General features: G+C 34.6%; 1 non-coding gene across 1 annotated transcript; it reads right to left on the bottom strand.

The window, feature by feature from the left end:
- Window positions 1–839: 839 nt before the first annotated feature.
- LOC132275653 (small nucleolar RNA R71) lies at window positions 840–946 on the bottom strand. The gene has a single exon (XR_009470694.1). It is a non-coding gene; the product is annotated as a small nucleolar RNA R71 (small nucleolar RNA).
- Window positions 947–19196: the final 18250 nt, after the last annotated feature.

The raw sequence follows: 19196 nt of genomic DNA, 5'->3' as shown, positions 1-19196 counted from the left end.
ATCATCGGCCCGCATAGAGGCATTTTCTTTCATATGTTGAAAAGCATGGGAGCATAGGATAAATGTTTGTGGAGGTTTATTGTTGTTAATTGACTTGTTGAGGAGGAGAAGTGTTTTCTATTTGCTATTTGTTGAGTTGTTGGTTTTTTTTATTTACATTGTGCATACATGGTCGTAGGTCTTTGAATCCTACTTTTATCCTATTGAATTTTAATCTTGAATCAATTGTTCGTAATCTAAGGGGAAGGGGTAATTCAAGTGAGTCCATTTCATTGATGGACAACCATATTGAGTACCATGTTGAAGACCTTGGTCAAATAGACCAACAAGGCATTCTTCACCCTAATGTGCAACAACATGATAATATGTAAGTACCATTAGGCATGCCTAGACCTTTTGTTCCACAACCACAAGGCCAAGTTCCAATAGGAATGCCAAGGCCATTCTTTGTGCCACCTCCACCTCCCATTGTTTAAGCAAATCATGGAGCTCATGTAGAACCATAAAGTTGCAAATCCTCCCCTTACTTTAAGAGATCATTAAATGCCTAATGAGTATAATGCACCAACATGCATTCAACTTCCTCCATTTAGAACACATAATTATGAGATAAAGCCACAGACCTTTCAAATGCTTCCCAATTATTTTGGGCTACCTAATGAAGAACTCTATAAGCATTTGGATGAATTTCTTAAAGTTTGAGGTTAAAACTCTTCCCATTCACCCTAAAGGATAAGGCCAAGTATTGGTTTAACAATTTGAGACCTTTTTCTATAACTTTTTGGGCAAAGATGCAATAAGAATTCTTTAGAAAGTACTATCCCGTGTCTAAAACCAATGCAATGAGAACTTCAATTCATGAATTTTCATAAGGGAATGGGTAAATGTTTTATGAGGCATGGGAACATTTGAATGATTTGCTTAGGAAATGTCCTCATCACGACATTCCTAAATGGCAATTAGTTCATTATTTCTTTGAAAGTTTGTCGGATAACCATAAAGGTATGATTAATGCTTTTATGGGAGGTTCTTATTTAGATAAGCATGAAGATGATGTGTGGTGCTTATATGATAGCATGAGTGATAACTCAATGCACCGATCTTTATCTTCTAAAAATGGTAAAAATGTAGGTAGAAGGAAGAATGCAAGCTTATATCAAATAGGTTTTTGGAATCTAAGTTTGGGGGTGCACTTTCCAATGCTAAGCTTCCGTTGCCGTGTCCTATTTGTTACACCCATTTGGTATACTCTTTCCATTATCTGTTGCTTCTTTGCACATTGAGGACAATGCACAAATTAAGTTTGGGAGTGTGTTAGCATATTTTACATGTCACACATAGTTTCTATAAGCGTGGTTTGATTTGAGAGTTTTGAGCCATGATTTTGAAATGATTTTGATCTTTTGAGGACTATAATACTTAGAATTTAAAATTTGTTTGACTTGAGAGTCCAATACTCCTTATATGCTTTATGGATGTCATTTAGGAGTAAATTTTTCAAAAGATTGATATATTGCTTACATTTTTGGTATTTGTGGTCCACATTATCCTGATTTTGTGATTGTTTTGAGATTCACTCTAGGATTTTGCACTAGCAGAGGCGCACACTAGCATTCATTTGTGGGGTACATGCTTTGTTGACTATTGATTTGGTTATATCCCAATTGAGCTAGTAGCGCATTGAAAGCTTTCATTCTTGACAAAGGTGGATAATAAACCCTTTCAATAAGTAGCCGGGATCTAGCCTCATCAAGCATTGAATTTCTCATGTCGAAAGGTAGAGACCCAAACTCTAGCAAAAAAAAAAAAAATTTGAGTTTGCAAAAGCAAATAAAAGTGAGGACTTCTCCCAAAAGGTGAGAAGTGGGAAATGATTAGATGCAGATTGTTTTTATTTATAGCCTAGTTGATTTGAGCTTGTAAGTCCTTAGGGATGTTTTAACACGTAATGCTCTAAAGCTGTCCAGTTTGGGAGTCATTGGCCTAACGCTCGACCTCATAGACCGCTAGAAAGCTTAATAGATCAAGACATTGCACCATGCCTCCATCTTTGATCTATAAAAAATAAAAATAAAAAATTGAGTGAAAAGAATAAGTGCACCTAGTTGAATAAAGGTTTAATAAAAGGTCCATTCTTTGTCTTGATAATCGGTACTAGATTTGTGTGCTAGCTTGAGGCCGGATGTGATCATTTCTTTGGTTGGCTCAGATAGAAACATATTTGATGCCAGTTCACTTAAAAGGATTATAGAGTTGTGTTAATTTGCATGATCATTGTCTTGATGTGTGGAGGACCATACTTGTTTGCTTGGTGTTGAGATTTTGGTAGAATTGCTTGGAAATGGTTGAAAAATTACATAATTGAGGTAGTTTTCTCCCAATGCTTGTTTTGTATGTTGGTGCCTCTTTAGTTAGAAAGACCTCTATGTTTATGGGTATCACATCTGAAAACCCTCACGAGATTTCACTTGTCCACTAGGGGTAACCTAAAAGTTTAAAAGGCTTGTTGCATATGCAAAATGCAATCGTGCTCCCTACGAAAGTGGCACTATCATTTCATTGCTTTCTATTTCATAGTTACCTAGTTGTTTATTTATTTCTTTTTCTTGTTGTTCATTGCTAGGGACTAGCAATATCTAAGTTTGGGGGTGTGATAAGTGCTCAAATGTGATGCATTTTAGCACCTAAGCTAGGGTATTTTAGTCCAATCATCTATCTTACTTTCATGTTTTAGTACTTATTTGTGTTTTTGTCTATTTCAGGACAATAAGGTTCAAACAGGCTAAAAAGATCCTTTTAGCTCAGTTTTGGAGCTAAGGAAAAGACCTAGAAGAAGTCAGAAAAATTGCACTGAAGGAAGTTCGATCGATTGAAGGAAGTCCCGATCGATTAAAGATATCTACAATCGATCGAGATCAAGGCTGTGCTAACTTAATGGATAAGGTTGCCAGGTGTCAAAATATCTTTGTCACATTAGCTTTGACTGATCGAAGTAAGTGTTGGATCGATCAAAGTTCTGTTCGATTGATCGAAGTGACTGCTGGCAGTGTGCTGTCTAATTCCCAAGCGCGCCCGGACTCTACCAACTTTTGTAGCTGCGAATTTTCACCAATCAAATGCAATATTTCTGACTTGTTGCCTACTCAAAGAGGCTTGTATATAATCTAAAAGAACCAATTTGTATAGAGTTCCTCTAGTTGATATTTTACCAATTATAGAAATAGTTTCTCTATCTAGAATTAGGTTTTTTTTAAGAAAGCAAGGAGGAAGAAGATGATGCCAACCTTGAAGTCAACCCTTGAGGGTTCCATGGCCACTAAAATATGTGGCTACATCCTTCTCTTGGGGCTAGAGATAGCCCCTAGGCTTGCTTCCTAAACCTAGTCTTTTGTAGATTTTTGGGATTTTAGAGATAGCCCCTAGGCTTTCTTCATGATTTCTATGGATTAATGCTTTCAATTGACATTTAATTCTATTTATATGTCTATGTATGTTAGAATAAATGTTCATATGTTTTTCTCTAGATTTTATGAAATTGATGCATGTCTATATGTGTTGAAATTATGAATCTAGTGATGGTCAAGGCATGCTGCTTCATTGATTACTCTGGTGGTTTGTTTAATGGATCATGCTTATTTCTTGATGGATTGTGCTACCTTTTTAGCTTAATTAATTTAATATTCATGTCATTAGCATAGTTGTAGAGTAATTGTTTTAATTTCCTAGATAGGTGGACAATCCATTCTTATTGTTTGATGATCCATACTTATAAGTGCAAGTAGTACATTTCTCTAGATTTTTATGTGTTCATTAATTGTGGTTTAATTGAATGGTTAATGGTCTGATTTGATAGGTTGTATTACTCACTTGATTGATTAGAAAATCTATGCTTATTTTCCATCCATGCTTAGTTTTTAATTAATGACACACACACAATTTGCAACATGAATTTCTTCGTTAATTTACAATTGCTAGTGTTTGGTGAAGTAAAGCTTAGTGATGAACTTTAAGCCCCAAGACCTTTCTTTCATACTCTTTTCCCTAATTTTTAGATTGTTGTTAATTTGCATTGTTTGAATTGAACCATTAGCTTAATTAACCAAACCAAACCCTTTTTAATCATTCAACTTACTAATCCAACATTGATTTCAGAATACCTTACAAATCCCTTGGGACAATCCCTACTCACTCTTGCTACGTTAGTAGTGTTATGAGATTTATATGTACCATTCGCAAGTGCACGAATCTTTGCAGATAGGGCTTACTTGTACGGGTGTTGTACCCAAGGGACTTGTGTAAAATAGGTTTGTCAATGGATTTCTTAAATTCCAAATTAACTTGAAAGTAGAATAATTGAATTGTGATGATTTATTCTAAATTAACTAAATAGAAAATAAAATAAAGAACAATAATTAAAAAGGATGTAAAAAATAGAGAGAAAGAACTAGGGGAATGACTCTACCACTAACGTCGCACCACCAGTTAATTGTATCAATTTATTGGAGATATATCATATAACATGCATAGAGAATTAATCATGGCTACAAGCGCATATTAATTCAGCTAGAAAATAATATAATTTAAATCTAAGCATGGACTATCTTCGATTGATATAAACCATCTACCTAACTACTTTACTTTAGGGTGTAGCATGGTCTATCTTTTTGTGACGGCCCAAGTTTTTCAACCTGGTGCGTCAGTGATGAACCGAAAGTTAATCCGATAACGGATCCGAAATGCAAAAGCAAATGATCAACCAAGGTCTTAAGAGATAGAAATCACTCCTAAGACACTAATGTAACCTTTCATGAGATCACAAGACTTAAAGAGAGCAAAAGCGGAAACAAAGGTCAAAAAGGACAAAATTCGTTATCAAAGGGGCAAAACGGTTAATTCATAATTAAAGAGAGAAAATTGACTCTAAATAAGTCAAAAAAGGTGAATACAACCTAATTCAATCATTTTAAGATATTGCAAGAGGTTTTAAGAATATTGGCTAAGAATCCCACAAAATGCCCTTTCCCGGTCGAAGTGAAAACTGACACTACTCCACTAAAACATGAATATCTCTCATTGTGTTTGGAATCTGAGAATGGCATAGGTACCATTGCAAAGATGACTTAAAATCCTTGAGTTTAGGCTTAATAATCACCCCATTTGGATAAGTAAGAAAGATGTTATGGCCTTTCGAAGTTGGACCATCAGTGCTAAATTGAAATCTTGAAGTGCTGGTGCACAGAGGCTATTTCAGTCGACCGTCTTAGAGTTTTAGTCGACTGAAACTCACAAAATGTTTTCTGAAGGCTGATTTTTTACTGTTCATTTGGTCTCAAAAAGGGATCGGTCGACTGAGATGGTGTTTTGGTCGACCGAAACTGGTCACAAAAGGGTTCGGTCTACCGAAATGGAGTTTCGGTCGACCGAAACTCCTCGAAATGCTGCTAAGAGCTCCTCCAAACATGTGAAATCGTAATGGAACCTCTGGAATTCATTCTACCCATATGCATAGATCAAAAATTTATTCATTTTAAGGAAGATTGAACATATGCAGATGTCAATTACAAGGATTTCAGATGCAAAACCTCCAAGATGGCTAAAATGCATTTTTAAAGAAAATTTTGATACCAAAAGAGTATAGATGCAAAAGTAGACATACTTGGCCCTTGGCCTCTGTACATAAATGCTTCTAATATCAAAAGTAAGTACTTAGGTATTATTACACATTAAGGTAGCTACATTAGCCTCAAAAATACCATACATCTATGGTATGCAAAAATATAATATCAAAATAAAAGCATGCTAAACACTTGCATGTCAATATACAAAAATGTTCCAAATTGCTCATTAGCCTCTAAGGATGATGAGCATCCAAGAACATAGTCTCCTTACCTGAAAAACAACCCAAACCACTAGGGTGAGTAATCAAGTTACTCGTAGGAAGAAGCATATGCGTATACCCTAAAGTTTCAATATCATTGTAAGATCAATATAGATGAATACAAGGGAGCATTCCACTTAAGGTCTATGTTCAAGGTGTTCTAAAGGATCATCTTAAGCTAACTTAAATGAATCTAGCAACACAATATCAAAATGGATGTATTTAACAACATCAAATCGCATGAAACTAAAATTACAAGTTACAACTTAAACATTAATTGTCAACTTGGAATTGAATGCGAAATCAAGAAGTGGAATCCTTGGACATCTAAGCTCAGAATTCTACCAAGACCTCAATGGTTGTTCCGGGCATTAACCCGCAGGGAAGACCACTCTAAGTGCACACTATCTCAATTGGGGAGAACTCGTACCTCCCGCGCTAAAGCCAAACTCTAGCCATGTCACTTGTAACTATGTCCCAAGAGAATCCAAAATACATCAGGTTCAAAACTTATAAATACTATTAAGGCATATATACCACCTTCCATGCACAAGCATTTTGAAACTACACAAACCATGTCTTAGGGTTCCAAGTTTAGAATGGTATAATAAATGACAAGTCTTTAACATGATATAATGTGCAAGATAATACCACTAACTTATCAACTTCAATCATATCTCAACAATAAGTTTTATATACTAAATCTTAACATTTTAGCAATAAGCTCTTAAAATAATCACAATTATAAATAGTAATCTACTAGAATGTAGTATTTACATCACAATAGTATAGTAATTTAAATCAATAAGAATTCTATACGACATCAATAATCCTACTCAAGATACATACACGATATACATGCTTAATCAATAAAATCCTAAGTCAAACATAAGGATTTCCTATAGTATGCAATACTACAATTCTAAAAGCATGTATACAATATATATTAAACCCCAAAGGATTTTAAAACACTTAAAATATAAACATACTACCACCCCTATCTCAATAGAGAATTGAATCTCTATAATCCAAGCAACCAAGCTCAAAATGGAAAACAAGTTTAGGGTTAATGAAGAAGAGAGTAAGGGAAAACTTTTGTGTTCTAAGGTCTTTGATCTAAGGTGAGTGGAAGGAAGCCAAAAATGAAGTCAAAGCTATGAACCAAGCTTTTCTCCAATGATGGCTAGGTTAGGGTTCTTGAAGAACATGTGAAATGAAAAAGATAAAGTGTGAAATAGTGAGTGGAAGGGCTAGAAATCCTCCACTCACTATATGTTCTTACACTACCTTTCTCACACACACAATGCAAGACTAAATCATGATCCTACACTTGTCACAAATCTAATGCTCCTTCCTAGGCTCAATCCTAAGCTTACACTTGTCAACCATCTAAGCCAGCAAGTGCTCGAATCCTAGGCCAACAATTGGGTGAATCTCCACCCTCCAAATGTCAAGAGATCAAGCATCCAAGTCACTCCACCCCATTGCCAACAAATGGCACCATGAGAATGTGACACTTGTCACATTTCTCAAAAATTGCAAAAGGTCCTTTTTCAAAATATCTTACAAATTAAATTGTAAAAAAGTCCCTAAGACGAAAAATAATTATTTTACATAATTACACTAAAACCCCAAAATCAAGAATAATATCAATAAAATATGCATCCATACCCTTTATGAAAAAGTAAGCAACTAGAATGTATTTTCTACAAAAGTAAAGATACAAATGTCATGGAAATCAAATATCATGAATGCATGCAAAACCGGAATCAAATTCGAGCACAAAAAGTGAGGTTATGTAAGGAAAAACGATAAACGGGAAAAAGACGAAATAGGAAAAAGACAAAACAGGAAAAAGACGAAAAAAAAAATCACCGAAAAAGGAAAAAGGAGGAAAAAGACTGGGTTATTACACTTTTTTAGGCATAATCCATCAGATCTCTAACATTATATTCAGAGAAATACTATTAGGTAATCATCTCATTCACAACTACAAGAAGTGAATGAGTTGTGTTCAATCACATGATTAAAATATCTAAGACAAGATAACAAAAATATATGTAATTGAATTAAAACTCTAAAACCAATTCTTATTGAAAAGTCAATTAAAAATCCTATAGACTACACAATCATGCATGATATAAATTGTTCTCCAATAATGGAATACAATCAAACCAGTGTACTAAGCTAGGGCTACATCACAATCCTAGCAAAGTGTTTAGCCAAGCATGACTGGAATAGAGTTCTTCATAGTTGAGGAAGACATCTTCACCGCTATAGATTGATCCCTTCCTTCTTCTAAATGCTTCTCTCTGATCTCAGCATCAAGCTCCACTGTATGATGATGTCTCAATGTTGTAGAGGACTCCCTTTAAATAATAAAAGATCAGCCCTAAAGTTTCATTTTTCATATAGAAGACATATATAAAAATTCTGTCAAATAAGGACTCCAAAATTCGTACAGACTTCCAACCCAATTTTGACAAGGTAAACAGCTATTTTATGGAATCCTCGTGAAATACAAAATTGTAGCTCTTCAAATTTCCTTTCATACCAAAGCAGGAATTTAGATGTTTTAACACTCGAGTAGAGAGTTACAGCCAGATTACCAACACGGGTTCAAGTTAACAACTTTGGCGGAAGTTTCCTTTTTGGAAAATGATTTTTCCTTTTCATCTTCTTTCCATTCTCATCAACTTATGGCTTCTTTTTGAATATTTTCTTAGTATAATTAGACTTGGATCTTCAACATTGCTCAGTCCCACGGAATGTCATCTTTTAAAGCTCAAAATCACTAGTCTTGACTGATTTTACAATTAAAGTCCAGAAATAAATAAAGATAATAAAACAATGTAAAATCACAAATAAACTATTATTAAGAGAATAAAACATGCAATTCTTCATGCTTATGAGACATGAGCCCCGATTACTCCATGAAAGGGTTTCAATTTTTTTTTTTTAAACTAATATCTATGCCATAGTAATAACCTTCAAAGTTTACCAATTCATATCCGTCCATAATCATCGAAATTCAACCAAAACTACAAATACCCATAAATAAAATTCTAGCGTGCATGTGAAATCCATCAGGGACCGACAATTACTAATATTCCTATCATATTAGATAATGGAACCCATATAAAATAAAGCATGAAAATTAGGGATTCAAGACGATCTCATAAAAGAATTTTAAAAAGTACTTAAATGTCTTAGTCACCCCAACAATTCTCAAATACTTGAATTAAAATCAATATTGTAAAGAAAAAAATTAAATTATTTTTAAAATTTTTTTTTTTTTAACAACTAGAGTAGACTCTATACCCCCAAACTTGAATTGGACAGTGTCCTTACTGGGCAAAAATCAAAAGTAAAAAAAAATAAGAATTAAAAATAATAATAAAAACACAGAACGAAAGCACCTGGCAGGATAGCTAAATGGAGGCGACGGGGCATCCAGAGTATCGTAGCCATCATCGTCCTTTGATCCTAACAAATTTCTTGAAATTCAGCGAGGAGTTGAGTTAGCTCATCAACCAAGTATTCAAAGAGGTGCATTGGTAGGAATTATTCTAATGGTGGTGATTATGGATTATAGTAAGATGGATGGATGAAAATAGTAGGAGTGGAGATGAAATGGACTGAATTTTGGACTATGGAATGATGGAATATGGTAATATGTATTTGGAAGTATTGAAGAATTGGAAGTAATGGTTTGGTTGTAATAGGCAGTGGAAGTGAGAAGGGAAGTGGGGAAAGCATTTAATAAAGCCAAAGTAGGCCCTTTAAAATTATTGCCCACAACCTTTAAAAATACTCTTTTTACTTTTCTTTTCTTTTCTTTTTTAATTTTTAAACAGGTTACCTAAAACACCATTGTGCCACCTGGTCTGTTGCAGGAAAAGAAATTGGCCGGCACCACTATGGGGATCGCCGTGGGCGAGGCTAGTTGTTGCCTGAAAAATTACCAGGCGACGGTCGCTGTTATGCCGGGCGATGGTCACCCAATAGTTATTACTTCTACGTCAGAATACAAATCACCGGGCAACGGTCGCTTATGGGCCGGGCAATCGTTCGCCCAGAACTGATGCTAGTCTGATTTTTTTATTTTATTTTATTTTATTTTTGAACAACAACTTTAAATGGTCATAACTTTGGCATTGGAGGTCCATTTTGGATGATTTTTTATTTTTTATTTTGGGCATTTTTTTGAGATTTACGTGATGCAAACAGCCGTCGGCGGTTTGGTCAATGTTTGGACCCAAAAAAATGCCGTATTCTGCTCCAATCAACCTTGGTTCTTTGTATGGCATGAATTTTTTTTTTTATTTTTTATTTTCCTCTAAACAAGCATGGCGTAGTCATCATTGCACAACTTGTATCCTGCACAAGTAACTAAAAAATCCTACAAAACACATTAAATCTTCCTAATCTACTAAAACAAAAGATAAAATTAAAGAGAGAAAGGGAAAAGAAAAAATACATAAATGAAAAATCCTATCTACAGTTCTTACATTTAATGTCGATAGGCGACGTGGTACCTGGATGTTTAGGCGAAATAAATGGGATCCGTCAAATTGACAAATTCAACTCCTTTCGTAGGCATGAAATCTTCAATGTACCACTCCTTCTGATCCGGCCTAACGGTTTTCTTTCTTGACGCCTTCCAATTCATAATATCAACATACCATGGTGGAGTCTCCTTCTAAAGTTGAAATAGTTGCTTATCCGGGAATGAATTATGCAATAAAAGAGTGTTTTCTAGCGCAAGGTATGCATACTTCAAATGAGAGGGTAACGACTTCAGCTCTAGCTCTGGTGGAGACTTCAAAGAAGGTATATATGGTTCACTTGACAATGGTAGAAGTGCCTTAATAAGAATATTTCATGGTGGAATGTTATGCATATTGGCCCCATCAAGAATGACATTCACCAATTCAATGCTTTTGTCAACATCAAAGGACTCAGTATCAAAGTAAGATAGGCATGCTTCTAGTGGATCTTTTGTTAAGGCAAATGGGGCCATCTCTTCAACATATTCATCGATGGTATTGACAAGAAAACAATCCTTATCATTTGAAGGGCATTAATTGGCATTGAAAATATTTAAGCGCACCTTCATATTGCCAAAAGATAAATCCATTATGCCAATCCTACAATTTATGCTTGCATTTGCTGTCGCAAGGAAAGGACAACCAAGGATCACTGGAATGTGCCTCTTTGACTCTGGAACTGGCTCGGTATCTATCACAATAAAGTTCACTGGGAAGTAGAATTTATCTACTTTGATGATCACATCTTGAATGATAGCACGGTGTTACTTGGTTGACCTATTTGCCAAATAGAGAATAATTGAGGTAGGTTTCAATTCTTCTAATCTGAGTTACAAGTAAACCGAATAAGGAAGAAGGTTTACACTTACACCAAAATCTAAGAGAGCTCGCTCTACTTGATGATTCCCTATTGTGCATGAAATTGTTAGAGCGCCTGGATCTTTAAATTTTGGAGTAGTGCAGTGCTGGATTATGGAACTGACTTGCTTAGTTAATAGCACCTTCTTAGGAACATGGCTATTTAAATGCCTCTTCTGAGTACTTATATCTTGCAGAAATTTGGCGCAAGCTAGAATTTGCTGAATTGTATCAAGTAATGGGAGATTAATCTTCACCTGTTTGAACATCTCCATTATGTCCTGAAGTTTGCTTGCTTGCTTTGCTGTCTTTGATGTTTTTTGTAGTCTCTAAGGGAATGGCACAACTGCATGCCTTTGTTCAAGAGATGGCTCAGTAGTTGGAGGAGTTTCTTGTGCTTTTTCATTACTCTTTTTCTTCTCTTCAAGTCTTTTCTTCCAATTTTCATACTTTTTTGCTTCCTCTTCTTCCACCTTATTTTCAACCCTCTTACCACTTCTTAGAGTAGTAATTGCTTACACTTGTTCATGGCGGACTTCTTGGCCAGTAATGTCATTAATTATACGCACACCTCTTGGATTAGCCACTGGTTGACTAGGAAGCTTCCTATCTTCTTTTCTGTTCAAGGCTTAAGCTAGTTGGCCAACTTGAGTTTCTAACTTGGCGAGGGATTGAGAATGAGACTGCACAAGTTGATTAGTTGGCTCTAACTACTTTAGCATCATTAAAGAAGAATTATTGAGGTTGACTGAAGGCATTCATAGGAGTGAACCCTTGAGGATTTAAAGTCTGAATTGGAGACTGAAAATTGCCTTGCACCTGAGGTACTTGAGGTGGAGGAGCTGATGTCCCAATGGCTGGATTTCTCCATGAGAAGTTTGGATGGTTTCTCTAAGCTAGATTGTAAGTTTTTGAATACATATTATTCCCTCCGGGCCTTCCATAGGTATAAATAACTTGCTCTTGTGGAATTTCTAAATACTAAGCTGCACTAGGACAAATGGACACATGGTGAGTTAGACTAGAACAGAAAGAGCACACTTCAAAGCCTTGAGCATTAGTCGAAGGAGGAGTAAAATTTAACTGTGAAGTCATCAATTGATCTATCCTCTTGGTTAATGCCTCCATTTTGCTCACTAGCCCTTGATTTTTTCCTGCTTTATTCACACTTTATATTCTCCTCAATATGGTATGAGCTCTTGTTACTGGAAGTAAGACATGTTGTGTAGAATTATCAGATATATTTTCAAAGAGCTATCATGCCTCCTCTACACTCTTTAACATAAAATTTTCACCACAAGAGGCATCCACCATATACATTGGTGCCTCATTGAGCCCCTTATAAAAGAAGTTGACAAGCTACCATTTTGGCATGTCATGATGAGGACACTTCCGAAGAATGTCTCTGAATCTTTCCCAAGCCTCGTGAAAAGGCTCATTAGGCCCTTAAGCAAAACGAGTAATAGTATCTCGATATTACGTAGTTCTTACCATGGGGAAGTACTTGCTCAAAAAATTCTGTTGCAATTCAGCCCATGTAATGATGGAGTCTGCTTGTAATGAATTAAACCAATCTTTTTCCTTGTCCTTTAATGGAAAAGAGAAAAGGTGTAGCTTAAGCACATCATCGTCAAAGCTCTGGATCTTTGTTGTTCTGTAGACCTCTGCAAAGTCATCTAAGTGCCAGTATGGATCCTCTTTTGATAGGCCGTAAAAAGAAGGCAGTAACTGAAGAGTACTGGCCTTAATTTCGTAGTGAGGGGCCCTCACTTGAGGATACCGAACTGCAGATAAAGTGTAATGACCCAGTCATATTCCTTCCTTTTATTTTTCCTCAAATTTTAGGGATAATTTTTTTCCGTTGATCTTTTCCTTTCTGAGTTTGGTTTCTCGTCTCTTAATGTAGTCTTGAGTGCTCGAAAATGATTTCCGAGACTCTTTCCTTTGAATTGACAACTTCCTTTAAGGACTGAGTCATTTCCACATTTTCACTTTTTTGACACTATTCACTTTTTGTCTTTTTCCCATTTGTCACTTTGTTGGCACAACCTCACTTTTTGTGTCCGGATTCATGTCCACTTTTGCATGCCCTTATGGTATATGATTTCTTAGAAATGTGTATTTTTACTTTGTTAGAAATGTATGTTATTAGTATACTTTTTGCCTTAGGGGTATGGATGCACACTTCTTTAGTATTTTTCTTTCTTTTGGGGTTATTTGTGTAATTACTATAAGTAATTATTTTTGTCTTGAGGACCACTTTGCAATTGAGTTTGCAAGATATTTAGAGGAGGGACCACTTTGCAAATATTTTTGGGTTATTTTGCGATTATGATTTTAAGGAGGGGTTTTTGTATAATTGACCAAAGTAGTGTGTGTTAACCATGGTGCTAGTTCATATAGTGAGTGGAAGATCTCTATATTCTCCACTCATATTTCATCTTCACCATTTTATCTTATCCTTCTCTTGAAGAAAAACCTAGCCACTATTGAAGCAAAGCTTGGCTTAGAGCTTTAAGCTTTACAAAAGCCTTGCCTTATCTTCCTCTTCATAACCCTAGAAGGAAAACTTGAAATTCCTTTGCTTTCCTTGGATTCAAGAGGAACAATCCTCTTGTGAGGTAGGGGGTGATTTAGGTTTATAATCTAAGTGTTTTGATTGTTTTTATGGTTTACTATAAATTATTTACATGTCTTTTACTTAATTTTTAAATTAGTAGGTTGCTATACCTCGCATGAAATTAAGCTAGGACATGATTTTCTTAAAGGCCATGACTTGATCTATAACTTGTATTAGTATAAAGTTATTTGGAGTTGTTTTAGAATCTAAAGATTTAATTAATTTAATTTTTACTTAATTGTACTTTGCTTGTATTCCATTTTAGACTTGATAAATGTGACGGCCCAAGTTTTTCAACCCGGTGCATCCTGTGATGAACCAAAAGAATGACCCGATAACGGATCTAAAATGCAGAAGCGAAGGAAACTAAGTGGCCACTAGAGATGTACGTCATCCCTAAGGCATCAAAATGACTCCCCATGGCATGATCAAATTGCATTATATGCTATTATGTGATGATGTGAACATACACGCAAGCGTAAAATGGTATTTTAAACATGTTACAATGGCCCATGGCCTTATTACAACTCATTTACAACATTTGACATGTCAAACCTCCAAGTTAGAAAAATTATATTTCAATGGCAAACTCAAACATGCAAACACTTGCATGTGTACAAGAATACATTTAAACGGACTTTAAATCTACAAATCACCCAAGGAAAGTGCAATCCTCCAGATCTTGAATCTTGTCCCTGAAATATACCCAGTAACTTTGGGGTGAGCAACATAAAGCTACTCATAAGAAATGAGCTTGCATCGACCTAACGTTTTACAATTTTATCACCTTAAGGTGAAACATGTTAAAGGGGCTCATGCCACCTAACGTCTATGTCAAGATGAGACACAGGGAGCATCCTAAGCTACTCATGCAATTTCAAGTAAACAACGGCATACAAGTATACATGCTCAAGTATACTAAGCAATGTTAAAACATATAATACAACATACAAGCATACATTTCCAAGTATACTAAACCATATTAAGACGAGTCATGCAATGTCTAAGCATAATTACATAAGTATGCATTTTATATGGTAATCTCATAAATCAAGTATACGAACACAAGTATACTAAACAAAACAAAATGCACATAAGACAAGTATACATGGCACAAGTATACTAAATGAAAGTTAAACTCACGGAGCAAGTATACAAGTTCAAGTATACTAAATAGGATTCAAATATCCAAAGCAAGCATTAATTCTCAAGCTACAAGTAATCCATGATTAACAACTTGAAATTAAATGCGAAATCAAATAGTAGAAAAGACTAAGACATATGGTCGCTAGACCAAGCAGGTATTTTCGGGTAATTACGACCCACAAGGTACCACCTAGTGCACACTTATGACTTAGAAGACTCTTGTCTCCGTACTAGAGCCAAACCCTAGCCGTCACATAAATTATGTCCTCACAAGCTTTCCAAAACCAATAAGTTCAAAACTTATACAAAATCAAATGCAAGTTACCACATTCCATGCACAAGTAAGGTTGAATCCACACAATTCATGTCCTAGAATTCAAGTCTAAATAGCATATGACATGTCATGTCCTCAATATGCAATTTACATATAAGCAAGAATATTTTACAACAATTGAGCAACATTACCATCCTAAGCCACAAGTACTAAATAGGCTATAATTTAGTATCAAGCTTTCAAGGTAAGCAATTGTAATATTCTCACAAGCTATATACCTACACAAGATATATTTAAACAAGCTATTCAAGACAATGATATCACACATCATACTAAGTCAAATTACCATCTTTAGAGACTACAAGTACTAATTCTACAACAAGTTAGTAGCATGCTCACAAGGTAATTAAACACATTACATTTTAAGAGATTTTCACCCTAACATGGAAAGTCTCTAGATTTCAAATCAATTCCAATTAAGCTCAAATTAATACATGTTGAAGGTCATAACATGGTATTCACATACATTATACCCAAAATCAATTTAAGCAACTACAACACTTAGAATAAAATTAATTAAGCTACTTAATTAATTTTCCTCTAGATTTTTCAAACATATCCAAATGTCTTCAATTTAATATATGTTCAAGAACTCACCAGGGCCTATTTTCTAACATGCCACAATTTGATTCTAAGTTGCACAACATCATGAGAATTAAATCTTATACACAGAAATAATTAAATTAAATTCCTAGAACTTAAATAAGGCATGCTTACAAGTTATATATGCTCATAAAACAATCAATACAACTCAAATAACACACTATAACATCCCCTACCTCAATTGGAATGAAAATCCCAATTACCACCGAAATGAAATCGCCCCAAATTTTTGGTCCGCAAGACAGATATTTCAGCTTGTTACCTTCAACTTGGGAAATTCATAAAAAATTTAATTCTAATCCAAATTGAATGAATCCAAAGCCCAATGAAAGATTAAACACTTTAATTTGATAATATCAATTTAGTTTAACAAAATATTTTCCCAATTGAAACAGTTTTGACCCACAACTTTGAAACAAATTCTGCCCAGAAAACACATTTTCAGCCTGTAGCTTCCAACTTTGAAAATTCATGAAAAATTCATTTGACATCCAAATTGGGAAAACCTAATTAATTTTGGAAGTAAACATATGAGAGTATAAAACTGAAAATTTAAGCCATGATCTAATGTCAAAAGGTTGGTGAAATAAATCATCTAAAAATATGTTTTCCAGCTGCAATAAAAACATGAACAGCAGATAGTCTCATAATTTTAAAAAAATTTAGAAATGCTCTAAAATCATGAAAAAATTCTGAGTAGTGTAAAATCCATGGGGAAAGTTTTAGTAAAAATTTCAAGGTAATTGAAGCAACAAAACTCCATATAAAAATTAATTTCCGGACCAGATAAGAAAATATTTAAATTTCCAACAACTAGCTTGCAACTTCAAAAATTCATAACTAATTCATTTTAAATCCAAATTACATGAAACCAAAACTAAATGGAAGCTAATTGATTATATTTTCATGTTGTATATTTAATTTGACAAGATTTATTTCAAGTTAAAATAGTTTAAGGGCAGAATATAAGTCCTTCTCTTCTATGCATGTAAAACACTCAATAATGACATAAAAATACTTCAAAATGATAGATCAATACCTCACTAGAGAATTGAATCTCTAGATACCAAAGCAAAACTAAGAGTTAGGCTAGATCCTTCAAGGGTTTTAAAGAGGAGAATGAGGGGAACAAAAAGTATTCCAAGCTTTATGGTCTAAAGTAAGTGGAAGAGCCTCAAAGATCAAAGTCAATGCCTAAAGCTTCAAGCTTCATCCATGGAGGCTAGGGTTTTGTGGTGAGGAAGAAAGAGATGAAATGTGAAAATGTGTGAGTGGAGGAAATAGAAATCCTCCACTCACTATGTGATCCTACACCATGGTCAACACACACATCTATGGTCAATTGCACAAAAACCCTTCTTTAAAACCATAATCCCCAAGTGGCCCAAAGATATTTGCAAGACTAAATTATGAGCCTACACTTGTGACCAATCCATGGCTCGTTCCTAGGCTTAATCCCACACCTACAATTGTCAACCATCTAAGCCAACAAGTGCACCAATCCTAGGCCAACAAGTGGGTGAATCATCACCCTCTAAATGTCATCATCCAATGCATCAAAGTGTTTCCACACAAATGTCAACAAGTGGACCAATGAGAGTGTGACACTTGTCACACTTTTCAAAAATTACAAAAAGGTCCTTTTTGAAAATATCTTCTAAATTTAATTACAAAATGGTCCCCAAGATGAAAAATAATTACTTTATTTAATTACACTAAAACCCCACAAGTTAAGAAGAATTACACTAAAGTATGCATTAATGGCCCTTTATGAAGGAAGTAAGCAATCAACATGCTTTTCTAGAAAAGTAAAAATACCACTATCATGGAAATCAAATATCATGAATGCATGCAAAACCGGAATCAAATCCGAGCACAAAAAGTGAGGTTGTGAAAAGAGAAAGGATAAATGAGAAAAAAAACAAAATGTGAATAGTGTTCAGAAAAATAAAATATGGAAATGATACAATCCCCAAAAGAAGTTGTCAATCCAAGGAAACGAGTCTCGGAAATCATTCCAGAGCACTCGAGACGACATCAAGTGATGAAAAACCGAACCCAAAAAAGAAAAGACAACGGAAAAAAAATATCCGTTAAAACCTGAGAAAAAGAAAAGGAAGAAAAATGACCGGGTCACTACAATAGATGGCATAGCCATGACTTAATCCTTGTTATATATTAATTTGGGATTATTTGAATAACTTTTGAAATCTAGAGATTTAATTAATTTAAATTAATTAAATTTTACATGATGTTATCTTACTCATTTTGTACTTTTGATTTAGTATATGCAATGACCATGGAATGATCTTTCACATATATTATTTTGAGGATCTTTGGACAACCTTTGAAATCTAAAGAAGCTAATTAATTAGTTTAATTAATTTCTATTTAATTGTTCTAATGATTTAGTCATGTATTTCATGGAGCTTTTGTGTTTTTATCATGTATCTTGACTTGTTGTAATTTAATTTCATTAGTATGATTAATGAACTTGCACATTGATGCTGTGATGATTTAATTATTCAAGTGATGTCAGTCAAATAATTAAATCTTGGATCTTATACTAGTGGTGTATTTACATAAATGAATTATATGTGATAAATTCTAGTTTGCAGTCTATATAGATGCACACTATGATTTCTTGATATTTCACATACCATGATAGTTGAAGACTTAGGGCATGACTCATGTGCTTCAAAATCTTTGTTGTGCATGGAATATGGTTTAATGCATTATGTGTATGTTGATACAATCATGGTTTACACAACTTGTTGATTTTGAAAACTTAGGATATCAATCAAGAATTGACATGGCTAGGACTTGGTTCCAGTACAGGAGATAGAAAGTTCCCTACATTATAGTGCGCACTAGGGGAAGGTACCCATGGGTTAGTAGCCCTAAAGTGATCTCGAGAGTACGGTTTTAATTCGGGCGATATCCGAGTATCTACATTGTTTGATTTTATCCTTAAGTTTCAAGTGTCCATTCCTTGATGACTTAAGAACCTTTTCGTATCATTGATTCTATCCTTAAGTTTCAAGTGTCCATTCCTTGAAGACTTAAGAAACTTTTCGTGTTATATGAAATGTCCCAACCTTATTCAATTTTATAGATATCTTGTTTCATGTTGCTTCATGTTAATATGACTTAGGAATGATCCCATGTAAGCATTTTGACGTAGATTCTCGGTGGCATGAACCGTTT

This window comes from Cornus florida, unplaced genomic scaffold, assembly GCF_030987335.1.
Source record: "Cornus florida cultivar Cherokee Brave unplaced genomic scaffold, ASM3098733v1 CherokeeBrave_3.0.0_Hap2_Chr09, whole genome shotgun sequence".
NCBI lineage: Eukaryota > Viridiplantae > Streptophyta > Magnoliopsida > Cornales > Cornaceae > Cornus > Cornus florida.
Note: the sequence above shows the minus strand (reverse complement) of the source record. Positions and strands in the feature narration are given on the sequence as shown.